We start from the raw sequence: 24,106 nt of genomic DNA on the forward strand, positions 1-24,106 counted from the left end.
TCTTCAACCTATTTTTCCCTCGCCAACAGAGTGGTAGGAATGAGTGTGATGAATCTTGCTCCAACTGATTCCTAGCTAGGTTTTCTTTAACCTGTCAGCATTGCATTATTAGAAACAGAAAAATTCCTTATAGTACAAGGGAAGGGTAATTTGTGATACTTACAGCTGAAAGGAAAGCACTATAAGCTTGATTTGTGAAGTATGTGTAGGAGCTACCACTATCAAATATTATTCTTCCTAGTCTTTTTCCATCTCCATCTTTGTCAAGGGGTTTGTTCCCAAACATCATCTGTGCAACCCCCACATCATAGTGTTTTCTGTAAAACAAGAGAACAATATGATAATAGAAGTTCACAGATTATTTTAAATAACAAATTAAATCAAGAAAGTTTATTTTAAAGGGATTCCAAGTTCATTCTTAAAGCAGAAGACATGGGAGTTGTTTCTAACTAGAGGCCTATGATGCAACTCAGTGTCCCTAATACCTATGAATTATGGGCCAAGTCTAAAATGCAAGATGCTACTGTAAGTAAATAGCAAACTGGCTTTAGGATGGGAAGATACTTGTCAGAGAATATAGTTAACTCGTAGGAAATTCTGGACTGAGCTTCAAGAAAAGATATGAAGGTCTCTGTTTATCTTCAGGGTGAGGAGTTGAGGAAACAGGTCGGTGCTGCTACATACATAGAGTGCAGCTCAAAGACTCAACAGGTATACCATCTGATATGTGCCATGTTCATATTTGCCTTATGCCATGAAGTGTTGTCATCTAATTTCTATTTATCTTCTCCAGTTTAATACTCTTAAATAGTGGTTGCCTGGTAGCTTCAAAACGTGTGCATTTTGTGCAAAGAAGTGACCTTTTTCTCAATAAAAGATGCTTAAAGTGTTCCCAAAACTGGCCTCTTTTGGATGGATAATGTAAGTGTATCATCACCGCTATAATAATAATACAAAACAACAGAAATCCCCTTTTTAACCTGGAAAAATTATATTAATGTACAGAAATTACCAAAGTAAATTCATAGGACTTCCAAATCCATCCAGAATAACTAACATAAAGCAATTAGCTATATCATGTTTACCTTTTTCCTGCTATTGCCCTCTCAATCAGATAGTATGATAATCTTGAACAGTTAACTTATTACTTCTCACTGAAAGAATTTCATCAGCATGTGATGTTTGTAAAATTGGTGAATTCTCTGATGAAATCTCACAGTTCAAGCATTTTACAAAAGAAGATTGAAAACATTCTAACCTCTGCTGCCTGCTCTGCATTTTTGAAAACATTCCAACCTCTGCTGCCTGCTCTACATTTTATGAGACATATATCTAACTTGTCAGGCTGATTCAGTGGTGAATTTTATTCACAATGCAGATCTTCGTGAAGATAAGCGTTATTTGGCCGACAATCTGGGTACTACACCAATAACAACTGCACAGGTATGTTTGTTTCATTTTGTTTACTCTCGATATTAGATTGTTAGGTTGTTAATAATAAGGGCAATTCTAGTTTAGGTGAAGTTGCTTAGATGTTCCCGTGTTTGGGATTTTAGCTTGCACAACTTCTGAATTTAGATGATGGACATGCTTAATAAAACTGCATTTACACCCTACATGCTCCACGAAAAGATATGAAGGTCTCTGTTTATCTTCAGGGTGAGGAGTTGAGGAAACAGATCGGTGCTGCTGCATACATAGAGTGCAACTCAAAGACTCAACAGGTATACCATCTAATATGTGCCATGTTCATATTTGCCTTATGCCATGAAGTGTTGTCATCTAATTTCTGTTTATCTTCTCCAGTTTAATACTCTTAAATAGTGGTTGCCTGGTAGCTTCAAAATGTGTGCATTTTGTGCAAAGAAGTGACCTTTTTCTCAGTAAAAGATGCTTAAAGTGTTCCCAAAACTGGCCTCTTTTGGATGGATAATGTAAGTGTATCATCACCGCTATAATAATAATACAAAACAACATAAATCCCCTTTTTAACTTGGAAAAATTATATTAATGTACAGAAATTACAAAAGTAAATTCATAGGACTTCCAAACCCATCCAGAATAACTAACATAAAACAATTAGCTATATCATGTTTACCTTTTGCCTGCTATTTCCCTCTCAATCAGAGAGTATGATAATCTTGAACAGTTAACTTATTACTTCTCACTGAAATAATTTCATCAGCATGTGATGTTTGTAAAATTGGTGAATTCTCTTATGACATCTCACAGTTTAAGCATTTTACAAAAGCAGATTGAAAACATTCTAACCTCTGCTGCCTGCTCTGCATTTTTGAAAACATTCCAACCTCTGCTGCCTGCTCTGCATTTTATGAGACATATATCTAACTTTTCAGGCTGATTCAGTGGTGAATTTTATTCACAATGCAGATCTTCGTGAAGATAAGCGTTATTTGGCCGACAATCTGGGTACTACACCAATAACAACTGCACAGGCATGTTTGTTTCATTTTGCTTACTCTCGATATTAGATTGTTAGGTTGTTAATAATAAGGGCAATTTTAGTTTAGATGAAGTTTCTTAGATGTTCCCATGTTTGGGATTTTAGTTTGCACAACTTTTGAATTTAGATGATGGACATGCCTAATAAAACTGCATTTACACCCTACATGCTCCACGAAAAGATATGAAGGTCTCTCTTTATCTTCAGGGTGAGGAGTTAAGGAAACAGGTCGGTGCTGCTACATACATAGAGTGCATCTCAAAGACTCAACAGGTATACCATCTGATATGTGCCATGTTCATATTTGCCTTATGCCATGAAGTGTTGTCATCTAATTTCTTTTTATCTTCTCCAGTTTAATACTCTTAAATAGTGGTTGCCTGGTAGCTTCAAAACGTGTGCATTTTGTGCAAAGAAGTGACCTTTTTCTCTGTTTATCACCTGTAGATATGAAATGGAAGTATGATTGTTCTTAGAAGTACTGAAGATCATAACCTTAGTCTTGTTAATGTTTAGAATGATAAGTCTATGTTTGGTATTGAAGATCATAACCTTAGTCTTGTTAGGGTTCACTGTCATAATCTATTTTTGGTATTGAAGATTGTAACCTTAGTCTTGTTAAGGTTCAATGTGATAAGTCTATGTTTGAGATCGAGGATCATAACCCTTGTCTTTTTCAGGTTCACTGCCATTAGTCTATGTTTGCAAAAAGTTACAGACAACATCCAAGGTCCAACTGCCTCTGAAGGCCTTGAGAAGATATTTGGTTCTTTATGTGGGAATTGTGCCTTCAATACTATCACCTTATTTCTATCCACAAAAGTTAGAAATTTATGCAGTGATCTGTGCTATATTAGATGTATTCAGACATGGAAACTCCTTTTATTTTTTAAATAAAATACTTCCTTTGATTATTAGCATACAAATGTGTACAAGGAAAGCTATACAAAAGCAATGGGTTGCATTAAACAACCACCACGACCTAAAGGCCTAAAAGACATGTCACATCTCTGTCTCTCCCTCTCTATTTTAGTAATTTGTGTGTCTTCTAAAATCAAACAAAATCTCACCATTGAAAGGATGGGTGTTAATACATGTAAGTTTATGAAAGAACAATTCGATAGGCTGAATCATGCTTGAATAGGAGAAGTTGGAAGACTGTAAGATTACGCAAATATGGAGAACATCATTAAGAAAGCCTCCTCCATGGGAAATAAGTTTAGTAAAAAGAAAAGTAAGGATTTGTAATTTTCACAAGTCGGAATGATGATTAAATGCAAATGGGCATGCAACAAAATTTAATAGGTAAACCTCCAGTAACAATTCTTGTTATATTTCTCTCTAGTACAATTTCTAAATTTAATGATATCATGTTTGTGACTAAAGAACATCAGCAAGGTTGCTAGTACTCAGAAACAGGCTTTGCTTTTATCTTTGATGAGTCAAAATTTTCTTGGGCAGAATTTGGCAAAAGAAATTGTAAGATGGAGGCAAGCTGTTCAGCGCCTTTATGAGAACAGGGCACAGCTGAATTCGATATCTATGCACCTTGGAGAAAGTGTTAGGTAATTTTTTCTTTACTACTCGTTCTCAGATCATCTTGCATGCAATTTAATCTCTGTTCTATTATTGAATTTGCAGTTGTTTCTCACTACCTTTATCTGACAATAGCCATTTTTTACTATATAGCAACCATGTCAGGCCAGGCAGTAACTCCACAAAACAAAAACTGATTCGTATTATTCATTCAATCAGGTAGGTCTGTTATATACATGAGGGAGAGACTGTTCAGTTCATCTCCCGATGACTGTTCACATTTCTCAATTATTTATTTACAATAATTCACCCAATCACAAGGATTAGGTGTCAACATTCCCCCCCTTAATCTGAAGGGATGTTGGTGAGTCCAAGCATCATTCTGAATCTTTCAAGCTTTTCTCTTCCAAGCGCTTTGGTGAAGATGTCTGCAATTTTCTCATTTGTGGAACAATGACGGAGATGGATTGTTTTGGCCTCAACATGATGTCAAACCAAATGATATTTAGTATTGACGTGCTTCGTTCGATCATGGAACTTTGGGTTCTTGGCCAACTTTGTTGCAGAGGTATTATCAATCATGAGTGGGGTTTATTGTACTTGTTTTACCTACAAATCTTCAAGAATTTTCCTGAGCCACACAATTTCTTTTGTTGCTTCAGCTGCTGCCACGTATTCTGCTTCTGTTGTGGAATCTGTTGGAACTGATTGTTTGCGTGATCTCTAGGAGACAGCTCCTGATCCAAGACTCATAGCATATCCTGAAGTAGATACCCCAGTTTCTTTGTCTCCATCGAAGTCTGAATCAGAGTATCCAATAAAGCTGAAGTCGTCCACCTGTGTATACTTGATTCCAAGGTCTTGAGTTCCCTTCAAGTACCTTAGAACCCTTTTTGCAGCAGACCAATGTCCCTCACAAGGCTTTTGCATAAACCTGGAGAGGATTCCAATAGCAAACGAAATGTCTGGTCTGGTTGTAGTTAGGTAGTTGAGACTTCCTACAAGCTGTCTATACTTTGTTGCATCCTCAAATTTTTTTCCTTCAATAGATGTGAGCTTTAAGTTTTGTTCCATTGGAGTAGTAAGGGGATTGCACTCTGTCATACCAAACCTGTTCAACAGATCTCCAATGTATTTCTTTTGAGAAAGAAATATGGACTTTGGATGTTGGGTTACTTCAATGCCTAGATAGTAATGAACATAACCCAAATCAGTCATTTCAAAACTTTTCCCCAATTCCTTCTTTATGGATGCAATGTAGCTTTCATTGTTCCCTGTCATTAAAAGATCATCTACATATACCACAAGATATACAACTTTTTTGCCAACTTTCTTGACAAATAAAGTTGCATCATCAAGATCAAAATGATTGAAGTTGAGTTTCAAAAAGATGCTCAATTAGTTTTTCATACCAGGCTCGTGGTGCTTGTTTGAGGCCATACAAGGACTTCACAAGTTTGCATACTTTATGTTCATGTCCTTTCACAGCAAATCCTTCAGGCTGGGACATAAAAACATTCTCTTTTAGATCTCCATTCAAGAAGGCAGTTTTTACATCCATTTGATGGACTTTCCAACCGTTCTGAGCTGCTAGTGCAAAGAGTGTCCGGATGGTGGCCCATTTTGCTATGGGGGCAAAAGTTTCCTCATAGTCGACCCCTTCCTTCTGTGCAAAACCTTTTGTCACAAGCCTAGCTTTTTGCTTGTCAAGTGAGCCATCAGCTTTGTACTTGTTCTTGTAGACCCACTTGCAGCCAATTGGTTTGGTTCCAAATGGAGGATCAACCAGCTTCCAAGTGTCGTTCTTTATGAGGGCATCATACTCCTTTTGCATCGCTTCTTTCCATTCATCATGAGAAGCAGCTTCTTTGAAGGAAGTTGGTTCAAAATCTGTAGACAAGTTCAATTCACAATCATAAGTAACATCCATATCAACAGGTGAATTAGAGTCATCTACATCACCTCCATTTTGTCGGTTTGAATTTCTGGTTCCTGTTTTTCCAATTTCATCAGGATGAACACTTTCAAGTGTCTTTGTTAGCCACTTTGGCGGACCTTTTTGAGATGGTCCAGGCTGCTTTGTTGATTGAGTTGGGACTAAATCAAGATTGAGTCTCCCAATTCTATCAATTACATCACTTAAAGCATCATCCATTGTTGGAGTTTCATGCAGGGGAGATTGTTCTTCAGAAGAAGATTCCACATGTTGATCTAGTATAGGAATCCCCCCTTCAACATGTGGAATCTGATTATCAAATTCTTGAAATGATTTGGTTTTTGCGAATCTATCCAAGCGATCAAGTTGCTGCTCAACAACATTGTCAGATTTGGATGATTCAAGAAAAATTACATCTCTAGATACAACAAACTTTTTATTTACTTCATCATAGAGGCGGTATTCTTTGGAGGTGTTTGAATACCCCAGGAAGATACACTTATGACTTCTAGCACCAAGTTTGTTTCTATGTAACTTTGGTATCAAAGCATAACAGGTGGAACCAAAGACCCTGAGATGTTTTACCGAAGGAACATGTCCATACTACAATTCATAAGGAGTCTTGTTTCTTATAGCATTAGATGGACATCTATTCTTTATATATGCAGCACATAGAATAGCATCAGCCCAAAACATTATCTTTACATTTTTGAAGAAAAGCATGGATCGTACCATATTCAAGATTGTTCTATTCATTCTTTCAGCTACACCATTCTGTTGGGGATTATAAGGCACAGTTGTTTGATGTTTGATCCCATGTTGGCGAAGATAGTTTTCAAATTCATTTGATGTATATTCTTTTCCATTATCAGTGTGAATAGACCCAATATGAGATTGTGCATCATTTTCAATCCATTTATGAAAATTCTTGAATGTTTGAAAAGCATCAGATTTGTTCTTCAATAAATAAACCCAACACATTCTGGTGTAATCATCAATAAATGTCATGATATATTTATTTCCATTTGCAGAAGGAACAGGCATTGGACCACATAAATATGAATGAATGAGTTCAAGCTTCCTATGTGCTCTTGAATGTGAATCATGAAAAGACTGTTTGCTATGCTTTCCTAGAATGCAAGCATCACATTGCTTATGTTTCCTAGGAATTGTAGGCAAACTAGCAACACCATTTTTCTTCAATAATCGGAGACTGTCATAGTTTAAATGTCCAAATCTAGCATGCCATAATAAACTTGATGGAAGTGTACCTTCTTCATGATGAGTAATATATGAGAAATGTTGTGCATGCGCAGAGGTTCCTTGCAGTTTGAGAAGCCTTTCTTCTTCTATTCCCCTCATGACAAGTGAGTGGTCAAATGCTTTTCTTACCTCTAGCTTGCCATCAAACATATGAATGGAGTGACCTTGCTAGCGGATGTGGACCAAGGACAGCAAGTTTCTATTGAGCTGTGGGAGATATAGAACATGATCCAGAAGAAAGTCTAGAAGACCAGGTAGTTTAAGCCTGATTGTGCCAAGCCTTGATGGCTTGATTTTTGACTGATCTGCAAAGTATACTGCTCCATCAACATTGTCAGTGAAATCTTTAAAAAAATCTTTTCTATGAGTCATGTGACAGGTTGCTCCTGAATCAAGCAACCAATCATTTTTCGAAGAAGCAAGTGAAGCATTAAACAAATATTCATTTACTCCAATGTTACATTGTGACTCAATATAGTGAGCAGATTCAGGTGCTTTACCTTTTTCTATATCATCAGTTTTACCTTTCTGTTGGTTTCTTTTCTGCTCAATTTTGTCCCATGGTAGCTTGCATGTAGAGGCATCATGTGAGCCATTTCTTTTGCAGTGAATGCAGTGCAGATCTGCCTTTTCTCCTTGAGAATGTCTGCCCCCCCACCTCTGAAATATCTTCCTCTTCCTCTTCATCCACCTCTTCCTCTTGTAGAATCTTGAGCAGGATGCTTTTCTTTATGAGCAAGGCACACAGTCTCTTTAGAAGATTCAGGGGCTGTCTTCTTTCCAAAATCTTTCTCTCTTTCAGCAAACTTTTTCACAAGAGTGTCAAAGGTTATATCTTTGAGATTTCCATTTGCTTACAAAGACTCAAGATAATTGGAGTAAGTAGGATAGAGTGCCTTGAGAAAAGCAATAAGAGGGATATCCAGCTCAACCTTAGTGGAATTGATATCATGCATTATAGACTTTACTTCAGATGCAAGAGCAAGAGGATCATTATTTTTCAGTTCAAGAGTGAAGAGTTTAATCATGAGCTGAACAACTTCAAGTGCAGAATGTGAGTCATAGAGTTCTTTCAGCTTTTGTAAGGCTTCAAAGGCAGTTGAATATGATGAAATATGGCGACTCACCTCTTCATTTACAGATGCTGCGATTAATGCATAGGCTTTGTTGTTCTTGTTTTCCCAAATGACGAGCTCTTTGTCTGAGGTAGGCTGTACTGGGTCTTTGTCTCCTTCTCCGACACACACTCCTTTCCACAACTCATTGAAGATGAGGGTGTGTTTTATCATTCGGGACCATTCAGGATAGTTCTCCTTGCCAGTGAGAACTATTCCTACCATGGAGATGATTGAATGCATTCTGTAAGAAAAGAAATTACTTCTGCTGATAGAAAACAATATATATGTTATACCTTCCACTTCTCAAGCATATAACATATTGCCAAAAAAAACTTAATAAAATTTCATTCCACGCTCACCGCACCAATGTTTTTACATGAAACAGCAGCATTTGAAAATGTATTTGACACCATTCACCATACAACAATTTCACACCTCTGTCATTCAATATATTGACCAGACTTTAAAAGAAAGAAGTATGGCAACATATTATTCAATCCAAAGAGAATATTTCGACCAATTTTTTTTTTTAAAGGGAGTATCGCAACTTAGTCCTCCAGCGCAGCAAAAAATTATTCAAGGCTGCTAAAACCGCTGTGTCGAATGTAGTATTGAGGCAGCGATGAAACTTGGGCCTGAAACTGGTCACACCTCACGAACCAACAGTCGGACCAGAGGCATTTGCTTCCACTCAAATCACATCCAGCGCTTCAATCATCCACATCAACCAAATCATCTCTCAGAAAATCCTACAATGTTTCAATCCTCTCAAACCGAAGGCGGATTACGAGTGTGCATTCTCAGATCGCTGCATTCCGAGCCGTGGACTTCCATGTGGATTGATTACAGATGTCAATGATTGCAAATGACTCGACTAGGAGTGGGCTCAGTCATGTGGACTCCAGCAGAAATATGACATTGACCAGTTTTCATGGAGGAGCAAAGATACGCTCATCAAAAAATACAGGGAAACGCTCATCTAAAAACAATGGATACCAATTGACAGTCTCTGTACAGTCTTACAAAATTGAGGCAATAACTGATTGGGACAGAAAAATAGCAGAGAACGCAGGAGTTATCTCAGATTTGCGACTAGGTGATGAATACATAAATGTCTATGAAATTTAGCTGCGACTCATCCAAACCAGGTCTGAAATCACCAGCAATCGGATAGACTCTATCTGCGTTCAAACGAAAAAGAATGCGGCATTCTCAACAACACACTCCAACAGCACATCTCCACGTATCTCAGGTATTATCACCACAATAGCCAAGCATATCAGATTTATTAACAAAACATGAGCAGGCATATCATGCTGTCTCAAATATGCAGTGCGCAGTCTCAGGCGTATTAACAACAACAGTGTTTTTATTGAAAAAGAAACTATATGCGTAACAGCGTTCAGATATATGAAATTTCCATTGTTCAAGCATATGAGACTGATACCATGTCCAACGTTCAAACAGTGTTCAATTATTACTATGACCATCGCCTTAATACCTAATCCAGCGCAGAGATACCATGTTAGGCAGAGAGCGCAGGTATAAGGGCAGCACAAGTGTTCCCATGTTAGATGAATGTTAGACAGAGAGCGTAGGGATGGCAAACAGAAGCAGGTAATCAGTTACTGAATTATATGGGGAGCAGTGGAGCAGACCAGGAGTTACAAGGACATAAAGGCTAAAAAAAGGAGCTGGCTCTGATACCATGTCAGGCTAGGCAGTAACTCCACAAAACAAAAACTGATTCGTATTATTCATTCAATCAGGTAGGTCTGTTATATACATGAGGGAGAGACTGTTCAGTTCATCTCCCGATGACTGTTCACATTTCTCAATTATTTATTTACAATAATTCACCCAATCACAAGGATTAGGTGTCAACAAAGCAGTTGCAAGCTAAATATGATATTATGAAAACCCTGTTCAGAAAACAAAAATTCCTAATGGCTTGGGTTCCACATCATATACAAGTGTGTTCCATTTGGGTTTTGGTCCTGATGGCCTGTCTATATTTCTGGTATCCGTTTCACTTTCCACTACATATGTAAAAAAAAGCTATGCAAAACAAATGCCAGGAGATTAGAAAATACTAACTCAATAGTTTGGATTCTGTTACTATAAAGATGCCAGTACAAAATGAGTGGCTTATCAGCGTTACAAATTATCAGTCACTCCACAAACTGATATATTATCAAACAGATGTTCACCTTCAGAACAGCGTAATTTAACAACAGCTTACTTTTTCCAATTAGAAATTTATTCACCGTGGTCAGCCCACCGTCCAGCAAAGTGTAAAAAAATCCAGCTAAAGATGAAAATTATGAAAACCCTGTTCAGAAAACAAAAATTCCTGATGCCCTGGGTTCCACATCATATACAAGTGTGTTCCATTTGAGCTTTGGTTCTGATGGCCTGTCTATATTTGTGGTATCCGTTTCACTTTCCACTACCAAATTACTTTTATCTGGTGGGATTTTACATTTCTTTGGCTATTTTTGAAAATGAATTCTTCCTTATCGAAACATCTGGTTCTTCTCGTTGCATATATTCAAGATCTTCCAAGCAATGCCCAATAAGCTTTTCTAGGTAATCTAAGGACTTGAAATGTTTTATGAGGAGTGATCTCATAACACTGTGTTCTTACTACCATCAATTTACCTATGGTCTTGCAAATAATGTGACTGGCCACCCTTATAAGGATCTTATCATCTTTCTTGGTTTTAGAGGTGGTTTTCTGAATACCTCTTCCCAACAGAGATTAGAGATGATGGTCATCTCTGCTTGTGTCTACTACTGCATCAAAATTTCTCTTGCCCATTATTAATGTAGGTACCTGTAAGCCTTTATGAAAGAATGTATTGTTTTTGCATATATTTGTTCTATCATGAATTTATGATCACCATGTTCATCTTCATTGGCATTTAGTAGGGGTTCAAGGAATCCATATACCATTTTCACGGAATGCTTGTCTTGAGCAAGACTTGGCCCCTTTACTTTTAACTTTTCTGTCCCTTGAGTTTCTATCACTTAGCTCAAGGCTTGTATCTTTTTGAGGCCTCTTCCTTGCCAGTTAATTGGTACCCCACATAGGTATATGCTGTAGCGATCTCGATTCTCTACTTCATCCCCTGTAGATATGAAATGGAAGTATGATTGTTCTTAGAAGTACTGAAGATCACCTGTAGATATGAAATGGAAGTATGATTGTTCTTAGAAGTACTGAAGATCATAACCTTAGTCTTGTTAATGTTTAGAATGATAAGTCTATGTTTGGTATTGAAGATCATAACCTTAGTCTTGTTAGGGTTCACTGTCATAATCTATTTTTGGTATTGAAGATTGTAACCTTAGTCTTGTTAAGGTTCAATGTGATAAGTCTATGTTTGAGATCGAGGATCATAACCCTCGTCTTTTTCAGGTTCACTGCCATTAGTCTATGTTTGCAAAAAGTTACAGACAACATCCAAGGTCCAACTGCTTCTGAAGGCCTTGAGAAGATATTTGGTTCTTTATGTGGGAATTGTGCCTTCAATACTATCACCTTATTTCTATCCACAAAAGTTAGAAATTTATGCAGTGATCTGTGCTATATTAGATGTATTCAGACATGGAAACTCCTTTTCTTTTTTAAATAAAATACTTCCTTTGATTATTAGCATACAAATATGTACAAGGAAAGCTATACAAAAGCAATGGGCTGCATTAAACAACCACCACGACCTAAAGGCCTAAAAGACATGTCACATCTCTGTCTCTCCCTCTCTATTTTAGTAATTTGTGTGTCTTTAAAATCAAACAAAATCTCACCATTGAAAGGGTGGGTGTTAATACATGTAAGTTTATGAAAGAACAATTCGATAGGCTGAATCATGCTTGAATAGGAGAAGTTGGAAGACTATAAGATTACGCAAATATGGAGAACATCATTAAGAAAGCCTCCTCCATGGGAAATAAGTTTAGTAAAAAGAAAAGTAAGGATTTGTAATTTTCACAAGTCGGAATGATGATTAAATGCAAATGGGCATGCAACAAAATTTAATAGGTAAACCTCCAATAACAATTCTTGTTATATTTCTCTCTAGTACAATTTCTAAATTTAATGATATCATGTTTGTGACTAAAGAACATCAGCAAGGTTGCTAGTACTCAGAAACATGCTTTGCTTTTATCTTTGATGAGTCAAAATTTTCTTGGGCAGAATTTGGCAAAAGAAATTGTAAGATGGAGGCAAGCTATTCAGCGCCTTTATGAGAATAGGGCACAGCTGAATTCGATATCTATGCACCTTGGAGAAAGTGTTAGGTAATTTTTTCTTTACTACTCGTTCTCGGATCATCTTGCATGTAGTTTAATCTCTGTTCTGTTATTGAATTTGCAATTGTTTCTCACTACCTTTATCTGACAATAGCCATTTTTTACTATATAGAAAGCAGTTGCAAGCTAAATATGATATTATGAAAACCCTGTTCAGAAAACAAAAATTCCTGGTGGCCTGGGTTCCACATCATATACAAGTGTGTTCCATTTGGGTTTTGGTCCTGATGGCCTGTCTATATTTGTGGTATCCGTTTCACTTTCCACTACATATGTAAAAAAAAGCTATGCAAAACAAATGCCATGGAGATTAGAAAATACTAACTCAATAGTTTGGATTCTGTTACTATAAAGATGCCAGTACAAAATGAGTGGCTTATCAGCGTTACAAATTATCAGTCACTCCACAAACTGATATATTATCAAACAGATGTTCACCTTCAGAACAACGTAATTTAACAACAGTTTACATTTTCCAATTAGAAATTTCTTCACCGTGGTCAGCCCACCCTCCAGCAAAGTGTAAAAAAATCCAGCTAAAGATGAAAATTATGAAAACCCTGTTCAGAAAACAAAAATTCCTAATGCCCTGGGTTCCACATCATATACAAGTGTGTTCCATTCGGGTTTTGGTCCTGATGGCCTGTCTATATTTGTGGTATCCATTTCACTTTCCACTACCACATTACTTTTACCTGGTGGGATTTTACATTTCTTTGGCTGTTTTTGAAAATGAATTCTTCCTTATCGAAACATCTGGTTCTTCTCATTTCATATATTCAAGATCTTCCAAGCAATGCCCAATAAGATTTTCTAGGTAATCTAAGGACTTCAAATGCTTTATGAGGAGTGATCTCATAACACTGTGTTCTTACTGCCATCAATTTACCTATGGTCTTGCAAATAATGTGATTGGCCACCCTTATAGAGATCTTATCATCTTTCTTGGTTTTAGAGGTGGTTTTCTAAATACCTCTTCACAACAGAGATTAGAGATTATGCTCATCTCTGCTTGTGTCTACTACTGCATCAAAATTTCTCTTGCCCATTGTTAATGTAGGTACCTGTAAGCCTTTATGAAAGAATGTATTGTTCTTACATATATTTGTTCTATTGTGAATTTATGATCACCATGTTCATTGGCATTTAGTAGGGGTTCAAGGAATCCATATACCATTTTCACGGAATGCTTGTCTTGAGCAAGACTTGGCCCCTTTACTTTTAACTTTTCTGTCCCTTGAGTTTCTATCACTTAGCTCAAGGCTTGTATCTTTTTGAGGCCTCTTCCTTGCCAGTGAATTGGAACCCCACATAGGTATATGCTGTAGCAATCTCGATTCTCTACTTCATCCCCTGTAGATATGAAATGGAAGTATGGTTGTTCTTAGAAGTACTGAAGATCATAACCTTAGTCTTGTTAATGTTTACAATGATAAGTCTATGTTTGGTATTGAAGATCATAACCTTAGTCTTGTTAGGGTTCACTGCCATAATCTATTTTTGGTATTGAAGATTGTAACCTTAGTCTTGTTAAGGTTCAATGTGATAAGTCTATGTTTGAGATTGAGGATCATAACCCTCATCTTTTTCAGGTTCACTGCTATTAGTCTATGTTTGCAAAAAGTTACAGACAACATCCAAGGTCCAACTGCCTCTGAAGGCCTTGAGAAGATATTTGGTTCTTTATGTGGGAATTGTGCCTTCAATACTATCACCTTATTTCTATCCACCAAAGTTAGAAATTTATGCAGTGATCTGTGCTATATTAGATGTATTCAGACATGGAAACTCCTTTTCTTTTTTAAATAAAATACTTCCTTTGATTATTAGCATACAAATATGTACAAGGAAAGCTATACAAAAGCAATGGGCTGCATTAAACAACCACCACGACCTAAAGGCCTAAAAGACATGTCACATCTCTGTCTCTGCCTCTCTATTTTAGTATTTTGTGTGTCTTCTAAAATCAAACAAAATCTCACCATTGAAAGGATGGGTGTTAATACATGTAAGTTTATGAAAGAACAATTCGATAGGCTGAATCATGCTTGAATAGGAGAAGTTGGAAGACTGTAAGATTACGCAAATATGGAGAACATCATTAAGAAAGCCTCCTCCATGGGAAATAAGTTTAGTAAAAAGAAAAGTAAGGATTTGTAATTTTCACAAGTCGGAATGATGATTAAATGCAAATGGGCATGCAACAAAATTTAATAAGTAAAGTTTTTCTTTCATGTTTTACAAACAATTGGGATAATGGATGGGGTGTCATCTAATTAGATATTAACAATAAGGAGTTAATCTTAAAGAGAGCCACACATCTTTTAAGTAAGAATTAACATTTGTTTGCCTCTCTAAATGAAGTGAGGTTTTGTAGTGAGCTACGGTAATTTGTCCTAGGTTTTCCCACATAGTCACGTTTTATACAGCAATTTTCTCGTAACACTTCACGAGGTAACAGCTTTAATATCAAACATCCACAGTCCACACATTATAAAATTTAATGAACAATATTGTCCAAACCAAACAGTTACAACCAGATAACTCAATATATATATATATATATATATATATATATATATATATATATATATATATATATATATATATATATATTCCACTGGAAAAATCGTAATCTTTTCATTGATTGGAAAAAACTACATGTTGTAGATGCGGTTAGCATATGCTGTATGTTCTTCCACCACACATGTGGGTAGCTGTAGATTCTATTACAAACTAAAATAATCAAAATGCATCCTATAGGATGTTTTGTATCGTCATATATATATGTTGCCACGCAGGGCTATCAGTTGTTTTCTTTTTCAGCTATATACAAAATGATCCAAAAATAAATATCAGATCATAAACATTTTCATGGGCTGGCTGCCCTGTGATACTGTGCATCTATATACGGGTGGTGGTAGTACTGGTATGCATTGGCGCCTCGCTGCTCCTGTATCATCCACTCGCCTCTGGGAAGTGCCGTGGCCTCCTTGGATAGTTGGTCGGCACTGTTGTTGTGTTCCCTGTAGATATGATTGCAAGAGATATCATTAAATTGTGCCTTCAATAAATTTATTTCATCCAATATGTTGCTGAGTGTGTGAGTGTGACATGCAGTATTATTATTGAACCAATCTATGATAATCTTTGAATCTCCATATATGCTCAGATGTATGCAATTGTGGCTCAAAGCAAAATGTAGAAGATTGCGAAGGGTGATGAGCTCAACGAAATTGTTTGAACCAGCACCCAATCCTAGTTTTGCTTTGTAGAAATGCTGTTCAGATTTGTAAAGAATAAAGCCCCCCCCCCCACAACCTTGCTGTTGGGCAGCACCATCGAAAAAAGCCCATGGGCTGTTTTGATTGATGTGGGGAGGGTCATGAGGACGACGGGACTTTGGCTGCACAGGCTCCGGTATTTCGTTAAAGACAGCAATGATCTTTGCAGTGAGTTGAGGCCAGAGTATCGTTTTATCCTCAAAGGTCAAACGATTCCGAGCCAGCCAGAGATACCAACAGATGATGATGGGCAAGCTTTGAAATTTTGAGTTCCTGTGTTGTTGGTACCAATTTTCCCAGATAAGATTTATGTCATCTCCTTCCCATCGACCTGAGTATCGAATATCAGAGGAAATGGATTGCCAAATGTGAGTCAGTACAGGGCATTGCAGAAAAAGGTGTACACATGATTCAGCTGCCTGTTTACATAAGATACACCAGGATGGTCCATGGACCGCGCGTCTCATGAGGTAATCTCCCGTGGGGACTACACCCTTTAGGATGCACCAAAAAAATAACTTCTGTCTGGGAGGCGCCGTTAGTTTCCAAATGGAGTTCCACCAGAAAGATATGTGGTCCGGGATCTTGTGAGAGATGAGGGAGAGGTACCCATCTTTAGGGGTGTAGATACCGTGCTTGGAAGGATACCATATAAGTTCATCGGGGCCCTGTTTGATTCTAATGTGTGCTTCAGATAGAGCACTGGTATATGACATCCAATCTTGGTGCCATTGAGGAGGGATGTTGATCTGGTCAGCAGATTTCCAACGCTGTTCAAAGATGGAGGTATTCTGTTGATCAGCAATATCGGCAATGTGAGTGATCCCTTGCGAGTGCAGGAACCGGATGAGAGCTTCAGGTAATATGTGCCTGCCCCCGCTATCATTCCAAGGATCCAGTCCGACCCTGACCTGAGCGCCATCATTTATTCTCCATATCAGGTTTTCTCTGATAAGTGGTAATGCATGAAGAAGTGCTTTCCAGACAGAGGATATCCCAGCTTTGGGCCAAGTCGGAAGTCGGATCCATTCCATAAGCTGTAGAGGCCATATGTATTTATGATAAACCATGTGAGTCCACAGATTTTCCCCAGAGATAAGGGTCCATCCCATCTTTGCAGCCAGAGCCTGTGCGAAAGAAGGGAGATCCTTGAGCCCCCAGCCCCCCCATTTCTTGGGAATGGCAATCCTCTTCCATCCGATCCAAGCAAATATGCGCTTCTCTTTTGCCCCATTCCATAGGTACCTATTACAGGTTTGTTGTAATCTAGATAAAATGCTGCGAGGGATCCAGGCCAATGCCATCCAGAAGACCGGGGTAGCTTCCAACACTGCTTTGATCAGGACCAGCCTACCCGCACGAGAAAGATATCGATGGCTCCAAATATTTAGTTTCTTTTCCAATTTAGCCACTAGCCAAATCCAGTCAGCTATTTTGGGACAAATAGGCTTGATCCAGAATCCCAAGTATTTGAGGCCCTGATCCAGGGGATGTAAGCTGTAGGGAAATAGCTGGAGAGCCATATGCGATTCATTTACAGCGGTTCTGGCTAGAATGATTGATGACTTTGAATGATTGGCCTGCATCCCAGTGGCGGATGAGAAGAGAGTGATAATATTTGAGAAAGAGCGCGAGTCCCGGATGCTACCATCTAAGAAGATCATGACATCATCCACAAATAGAAGGTGTGTGAGGAACCAGTCATCTGATATCTTGAGGCCACAGAAGTCTCCATTTCTCTTGGCAGATTCAATAAGGCGACTGAGGCTGTCCATGACAATGAGGAAGAGAAGGGGAGACAGAGGGCACCCCTGTCTGAGACCACGCTCAGAGTGGAAGAAAGGTGTTGCTGATCCATTAATCAACACACTGAAAGAAGGGGTAGTAATACAAGCCATGATCCAAGTGATAAATTGGTGGGGGAAGCCCAGATGTATGAGGAGCATTTTGATGTATAGCCAGCTTACCCGATCGAAGGCTTTTGCAAGATCAATTTTTAAGATGATGGCCTTATGGTGTTTTGTCCAGATGGAGTGGAAGGCCTCCTGTGCAACCCCAATAGCTTCATGAATCTGGCGGTGTTCCAGGAAGGAAAATTGTTGAGGGGCAATGTGGCGAGACAGAATGGGTCGAATGCGATTGGCAATGATTTTTGAGATGATTTTGTAGAGAACATTGCAGAGAGAGATGGGGCGATATTCATCAAAAGAGGAGGGCGAGTCAGATTTAGGAATCAGGGCAATGAAAGTGGAGTTGATGGCATTATACATGGTTCCCGACATTCTACATTCCTCTACTACCCGAAGAAGGTCCATTTTGATCATCTCAAAAAAGGCAATGTAGAATTCGATGGTCCATCCATCTGGACCCGGGCTACGCTCCTTTTTAAACCATTTGATGGTGGATTCAAGTTCATCTGGGATCACCGGATCAAAAAGACTCTCAGCTTCGTCTTCATTTACAAACCTGGGGAAATGTCCAGCAATGTTGATGATATCTGCAATGTTGGAACCCGGGGGTTGCTTATATAAGTTCCTGAAATGGGTTGTACCCATCTGTGAGAGCTTATTGAAAGAGTCTGCCACTCCACCCTCGAGCATTGGGAGATTACAAATAGTATTACTGACTTTTCTTCCTTTGGCATAATTGTGAAAAAAACGAGTGTTGTCATCTCCGGCCTTAAGCCAGGTGGCCCTACTGCGCAACCGAGTAGATTCTTCCCTCTCTTTGAGGATTTTTTGCTTCTGATTTTCCAACTCCACTAAGTGGGATTTATCTGCCTCCGATATGAAACCCAATCCTCTTTCATCGGTGAGAGAGGTGAGCTCATCTTCAATGTGCATGAGAGCTGCTACCTCCTGCCTGTATTTGTTCCTAGCCCATTCGATCGAGAGTTCCTTGAGCTGCAATAGATTCGTGCAGAAGCCCTTAGCCAAGGAGTCAGCTCGATCAATCGGGTGTGAGGGCCAAAAATCCGTAACAAGTTTGATGTAGGATGGGTCCTGTAGCCATCCATGATTGAATTTGAATGGCGCCTTTGGTTTTTTATTTGGACCGATTATTTCCAGATAGATAGGATGGTGATCTGATATACCTCCATTCCCCACCCATTGCCTGTAGAGGTGTAGTCTTTGAAGCAGAGATCCTTTCATCAAGAATCTATCAAGTCTACGAGCCAGGGCAGCATCACCGATCCTTCTGTTCCTCCAGGTGGGTAGGGGTTTAATCATAGGGACATCGCTCAAGTCATGTCGATCCAATAGATCAGTCATGTAAGCGGATATGGGATCAATTTGTGCTGAGGCTCCCCATGATTCACCATAGCCCAGAGAAAAGTTTAGGTCCCCCCCGATGAATAAATGTTCAACAGATAGGATGGATAAGCCCAGAAGATTGTTCCAGAAGGCTTCACGCTGGTGGCACGGCCCGTATATGTTTATAGCCCTGAGAGAGATGCCCAAGTCTGCAGAGAAAAGATCGAGCCCCAGAAAGCCAGGTCCCCCCCAAGTACCTTGGGCTTTAATGGTAACAGGATTGTATCCAATCGCTAAACCACCTGATCGACCAGAGGAGTCCATGGCCGAGAACTGCCAACCGGGGAAGATAGAAGATAGTGAGGCCGCTATGGAGTCCGCAGGTCCAAGGGTTTCTTGGAGAAATATAATATCGACAGGAGAGGATTCATACAATCTCTTGAGGGCTAGTTTCTTTGAGGCACTAGCCAGGCCTCTGCAATTGAAGGAGAGACACTTCATGGGGGAAGGTGTCCAGGGGTGTTCTTCGCTCTAAGTACCCCATCAATAGTGGATTGTCTCCCGGTGGCTACCTCTGCCCCCGCTCTCCGGATAGCCTTTGTGAGATCAGATTTTCTCCCTCGCGAGGGCAGGGAGGACGGACCAGGTGTAATTATACCCAAACCAATGTGTGAAGATTGAGGACCCTGAGAGTGAGGGCGAGGCCACAGGAAATAAGGGTGATTTGCGCCCCTGGGTGATGAGAGGGAAGATGTGGGGGATGTAGGTGTTAGAGTGGCGGTGACCACAGGGGCAATGACGGAGGATGAAGGCATCGAACAAAATGCAGCAGATAATGAAGGAGATGATAATGGAGATGAAGACAAAATTGACAATGAAGGATATAGAGAGTTACCCGGAATGCCTGCCGATGCCGATGCTGTGGCTGCCCGAGATCTAGTGACCGAAGCAGTTGTACGTCCATGCGGGACACCCTGAGCCTGTGGGGCAGTATTAGTGGGGATGCTCGTGATCGGGACATGTTGAGCTGCCGGAGGGATTGATCTCGGAGTGGGGATGGAGGAATCAGGTGCGTCTGCTCGTCTCTGGTTGAGCGGGCAGTCCTTGAAGACGTGCCCCACCCTATGGCAGCGACGGCATCTGAAGGGAACGCCTTCGTAATCTAAGATCTGAACACGAGTGTATCTTCCCCAATGAAGAGTGATTTTTTCCTCCAGACCTTCGCGAGTGTCTAGGTGCACCAGGATCCGGGCGAGTGTTCTGTTCCTAGACTCCACAAAGGTGCGATCATGATCGAGGTATGTGCCCAAAGCATTTCCAATGCGGATGAATACCTCTTCGTTCCAGTATTGTAGGGGAAGACCCGGCAGTCGAACCCATAAAGGCCCAGCTCCAATCTGTTCTCGTTCCGGATCAAACAGGGGACTCCATCGCTTGAGCAACACCGGCGCCATCTCAATATGCCAGAATTTGGCTAGAACCAGATCCGTATAATTTTCTTTTGCGAAATGTAGAGCAAACCAGCCGCGGGGGAGAACCTGTACTTCAGGGAGTTCCATCAGAATCCCACCCCAGATTTCCTTTACCCATTGTGTTAACCGGGTCGCAGAGTAGGCTCGCCCCCGGACATGACCCACCAGAATAGTATTGGCCATGATTGCAGCCTCTGCTATGGCCGTAGTCTCACCAAACCAGATAGAGATGTCTTTTGCTGTGGATTTGACACACTTAGTTCTCTTTTTACCAGAACGCGGCGCAGAAGGGTGGTGAACCAAGGGATCCGGGAGGCAGTCTGGCGGATTTGTCCTGGAAGAAACTACTTTGACAGCAGGGGTTTCAAAACACCCCGAGGGAGAATGGAGGAGCCTGGAAAAACCAGACGATGAAGGAGGGGGCTGGCTTGAGGAGGGTGGAGCCGGGATGGAGGATGACAGGGGATGCGATTCGAAAGGCGGTGATGGAGGGATCACTGATGATAAAAAGCGAAGGGTTCCCGGAGATAAGGGGGGAAGGTCCAGTCCAGCCGATTCAGAGAGAACAGCACCTTCTGGCGTGCCCGAGGGGGGGGGGACCGGGATAGATACCGCAGGGGAGGGGTGCGACCCAGGAAGCAGAGGGCCCGGAGCAGCAAACGAAGATGCGAGAGGAGGGCGTTCGAAAATGACCTGAGACGGGTGCGGGTCTTCGGAGTAATCGACTTCCTCCTCCGTGTCCATAACCTCATTAACCGGCTCCATGGTGAAAGAGACAGCGACAGTTGTGACCTGAAAAAACGGGCCCGGTCGGCAGGTTCGAAACGGAGGCTGCGGTAGACTGCAGGCTGAGGAGATAGGGTTTCAGGATGCCCTAACTGAAACCCTCGCGGCTAACATCAGAGCACGCCGGATCCATCTCATACGAGTGAAGTTTTGAATCAATGTTTGTTAACATATTTCTTCCATATATATATATATATATATATATATATATATATAACAGTTAAACAGTATACCACTGTCCTGCCAAGCAATTATAGACTAATTGCAATTGCTGTCAAATAATTTAATCCAGTCTGGCACAGAATTACTAATTAAAGTCCCAAGTCTGGAGTTCAACAGAGAATTTTAGCGTCTACAACAGAAATAAAAAAACAGTCTGCGGTATGAACTCAGTGTTCTGGCTTGCTTCTAATATTCCGTTCTGTCAGCTCACGGCAGGGTTAGGGTTTATTTGTAGTTTAGAACTCACGTGTTTTCCCAGCCTCTGGACAAGAGGTCTGTCTCTCCAATTCCAGGCATCGGGGTCCCCCTATTCTGCATTTATTATTATATAGCTCAGGAATCTTGCTTTTCATTTATCCAAGCTATTAAAACTCTTGATTGGCCCTAGATTGTATGCCTGTGGGCCAGAAAGCTGCATGAATTTGTACTATGTTTGTAATGTCAGTTGATGGTTGATTGAAATGCATAAATTAGAAGTATATTCGCTTAGCCTGATAAGGATTTTTAGAAGAATAAAGTAGAACTGTGTTCTCATTAATCTTTTTCATAGCTACTTCAGATTTTTTAAAAGCATAATCCTTCGTTTAGTATCATGATAAGAAGCTGAAGTTAGAGACTGATAAGCTCTGGATTTTTTTCACCTTTGCTCAAGTATTTCTACAACAACTTAGATTTGTACATTGATTTATCATGATTCGGTGGCTTGCTTCTATCCCAAACGTTACATTGGAATGTCATGATGTCATCCTTGATTGGCTGGAGAATTGGCATTGCCAAAGCACATTCAGTGGACACCACATCGAGCTGGGATATGTCCGAGGGTAATGTCGGTTGATGGTTGATTGAAATGCATAAATTAGAAGTATTTTTTCTTAGCCTGATAAGGATTTGTAGAAGAATAAAGTAGAACTGTGTTCTCATTAATCTTTTTCATAGCTACTTCAGATTTTTTAAAAGCATAATCCTTCATTTAGTATCATGATAAGAAGCTGAAGTTAGAGACTGATAAGCTCTGGATTTTTTTCACCTTTGCTGAAGTATGCAGAGGTCTGCTAATGAGTTTTTGATGCTCTTTTAGTTGTATTGACATTGCTATTTCCTGGAATCTTGTACATAGTCATCACACCTCATATCCACATGGATATGTTGAATTTAGGGTCTTCTTAGGGATTTTGGACTCAAACTTGGGTTTGTTTCCCTACAGAGGCTCTATTGCCATTATCCCATACTCCCTTTTTTTTCTTTTTATTGTATAGTATATTGATTCTTATCTATTCTTTGATTACTGTTTAGATTGTATGCTTAATAGTAAGTGGGTATTATGGTATACATTTTTATTTGCTAGGACACCCACATTAGCTTAGGATTTTATAACATAAGAAAACCTTTAAATTCCTGCAAAACCTTCCTCGTGAGGATTAGATTGTGTGGATTATATTGGGTTTTTTTCCCGCAGAGACTATTAATTTCCATAGCACTGTACAGATTATGTTGGTTATGTTATCACTTAGAACTATAGTTCATGTATATAAGGTTGTCCATAAGTTTTATATAAAGGTTTTAAGTCTTGTGAATAGGTTTATTGGTGTATGTCAATTTGAAATTTGAATTTCAAAAGGTATTGATGTGAATTCGTGTAAAGGAAAAATCATTTGACACCCTCCATCATTGTTAGTTAAAGCATGTCATGTCATTAGTACTTTGCGCAGTTTCGCAGCGCAGGTTTGATTGGTCAGTTTAGCTGCGAAATGATGTTTTCGTTTTTTCGCAGCGTTCTGTTTATCAGCGATTTAGTAGCGCATCTTGTTAAGTTTGAACTGCCCGCGCTACGAAATCGGGGTTTCAGGGTTTTTTGTAGCGCTCTCCCTTTGAATGTCAAATCCGAGAGAAGTGAGTCATAGGTCCGTTCATGATTGTCAGTTTACGTCCTCTCCATGTCATGATAAACCATTATTCCGCCATAAAGTCCAGAGTCATGCATTTGAGTGTTAGTTTAAGGGATTTTACAAGGAATGGTTATATCATAATGGGTTTTTCATAATATGTAAACATGTTTGTTGTATGAGAAGCCCAAGTTCTTATTTAAAAGGACCACTGCAAGCGAGCCTGCACTCCAAAGTCGAAGTTTGTTTTCATGCTACAAGCTACCATTAGTTTCCTGTGTGAAAATATTCAAAGCAGGATGGAAAGGAGGGAACACCGATCCGGTAAGTGTGTGAGGACAGAGCCGGAGGGGTTAGATGTTACTCTCAGGGATGAAGGTGTAGCAAGAGCCTTTCGAAATGCTGGTTGCTGGAGGTTTTGCGAAAAATTGAAAGGAGGACATGCAGAGGTGACGAAGGCTTTCGCATTAAATTTCACTGGACTGAATTCGAAGGTGGCAATGTTAGAGTTTCCGGTGTCTCCTGAAGTTATTTCCACTGTCACTGAAATTCCGAGGGGTGGCCAAGAATG

General features: G+C 39.7%; 1 long non-coding RNA gene across 1 annotated transcript in view; it reads left to right on the top strand.

Moving 5' to 3' along the window:
- The first annotated feature begins 295 nt into the window (after positions 1 to 295).
- Positions 296 to 24,106, top strand: part of LOC149143992 (uncharacterized) — a 36,271-nt gene continuing 12,460 nt past the window's right edge. Inside the window, exons 1-2 of the long non-coding RNA XR_016264990.1 lie at positions 296 to 711; positions 1,379 to 1,443. This is a non-coding gene — a long non-coding RNA (uncharacterized LOC149143992). The remainder of the gene's footprint in view (positions 712 to 1,378; positions 1,444 to 24,106) is intronic.

The sequence above is a fragment of the Pinus tabuliformis genome, chromosome X, assembly GCF_031772625.1.
Source record: "Pinus tabuliformis cultivar Carrire ecotype Pingquan chromosome X, CPIR1, whole genome shotgun sequence".
Taxonomy (NCBI): Eukaryota; Viridiplantae; Streptophyta; class Pinopsida; order Pinales; family Pinaceae; genus Pinus; species Pinus tabuliformis.